Source organism: Lactuca sativa, chromosome 1 (genome assembly GCF_002870075.4).
Source record: "Lactuca sativa cultivar Salinas chromosome 1, Lsat_Salinas_v11, whole genome shotgun sequence".
In the NCBI taxonomy this organism is placed as follows: domain Eukaryota; kingdom Viridiplantae; phylum Streptophyta; class Magnoliopsida; order Asterales; family Asteraceae; genus Lactuca; species Lactuca sativa.
The window spans coordinates 230880442-230882267 of NC_056623.2; the positions used below are offsets into that span (position 1 = coordinate 230880442).

Genomic DNA, 1826 nt, shown 5'->3' on the forward strand with positions numbered 1-1826 from the left:
ATGGGGTATATTGTCATTTTAGTAGATTTAACATCTGATTTTTAACGGGGTTATTACTTAGGACCTTCGTTGTAATTTCTCAAAACCATAAGGATGGTATTTATAAATATTTAAAAAGCTGGACCAAACTTGCTAATATTATCAAACCGCATGGACTTTTTTTGTAAGTTACTCTAAAAATAACAAGCACGCAACCTCTCTGTCATGATGCTAACTAACCACACGCTTTCTCCTTCGTCTTTAAACCTTCTTCTCTTTTGCCCTACGCTTCACTAACATACTCTCTGTAAGTTCTCTCTCTCTCTCTCTCTCTCTCTCTCTCTCTCTCTCTCTCTCTCTCTCTCTCTCTCTCTCTCTCTCTCTCTCTCTCTCTCTCTCTCTCTCTCTCTCTCTCTCTCTCTCTCACACACACAGAGTATGTGTATAAGCATTTTATACACTTATGTGTATTAATCGTAGTTTTTGGCTTGGCTAGTGAACATGGTCACGTTAATCTTTTGTTTATGCATATAAACTTTCGTACAATCACTCTAGACAATGTAGCGTACAAGAAGAAGAGAATCATTTATATTCATCCCATATTCATCGAAACAACATAGTTTTGACTTGTATATATATGTTGAAAATTGTTCGTCCCTACTATATTACTTTTCTGATTGAATGATTGTTTTTTTATTGATCACAGGAAGAAGTGAAGCGGTGTGATCCTTGCACTTATCCCGTTAAGCTTCTCCATTGATAATAAAATGGCTACCCATTTTCCAGATTAAATATTTGGAAGTCTTATGCATTAACTACTATAATATATAGGTCTAAAATAAATATCTTTTACAAGGTATGTTCTCCTCAAGATTTGGTACGGTTAATGTTGCTTATTGATGCCATCTTCTATTGTCAAACTTACAGCTTCTATCTCAATGTGAAATTATCTTTTAGCCCTTTGGCCTAAGGGTATCAGCGCTTAATTGAAATGTTTGATCTTGTCAATCAAGTGGTTGCGGGTTCAAGGTCTTGTGAGACATTTATGGATGAGTGAATATTTACAATAAATTTTCGTTTCTTATAAAATAATGCAATGGAATGTTATATATTTTTTGTTAACTTACTTTTATAGTGAGTAAACCTCTAGAATTATTTATTTTCCAATTCAAAGTATATATAAATGTTATCTTCACAAAACGTTGTATGGGCAAAATTACCAATTTTTATAACATGGATCAATGTAAAGGTTTAATTATTATAAAAGAATATTTAAAGTCATTGTAGATAAAGCGTGAATTTATGTTTGATTTTTCCATATTTTGGTAATACTGTATTTAAAGAAAGGTATAACGGTTGAAAGAACATAAGAAAACAAGGATCACCAAGGAATCATGCAAAATCTATGACATCATTAAAATTTAAATTGTTTTATTAATCCTATACAAAAAAGGAGCCTTTTATAAGGAATATATTATTTTTACTAAAAATGGAATGTAGTAAACAAATATTATCAATTTGTATGTCATTATATCTTTTGATGATTTGTTTTGTTTTCATTTTCTTATGTCTGAAAATCAATTGGACTGTAACAAAAAGTGAAAATAGAGAAAATAAGATTCAAACAAACAAAATAGAACACTAACCAGATACACAAGTACTAAACATTTTTCATGATTTAGCGCGTGTGTTACCAGAGAATTTTAGATCTTTTAAATTTTATTTTAAAATATGAAAGTAAACAAAACATAGTGTAATTTTTTTATTCTAAACTCATATTCAGAATTCGAAATTTGATTAAAGTATTTTTTGAAAAATTTTAGAGCACCCCAAATATATATTTTTTT

General features: G+C 30.0%; 1 long non-coding RNA gene across 1 annotated transcript; it reads left to right on the plus strand.

Annotated features, from left to right (window-relative positions):
* Window positions 1-221: 221 nt before the first annotated feature.
* On the plus strand, window positions 222-1138 carry LOC122197272 (uncharacterized). Its single transcript, XR_006190168.1, has 2 exons — window positions 222-286; window positions 686-1138. It is a non-coding gene; the product is annotated as an uncharacterized LOC122197272 (long non-coding RNA).
* The last annotated feature ends 688 nt before the right edge of the window (window positions 1139-1826 follow it).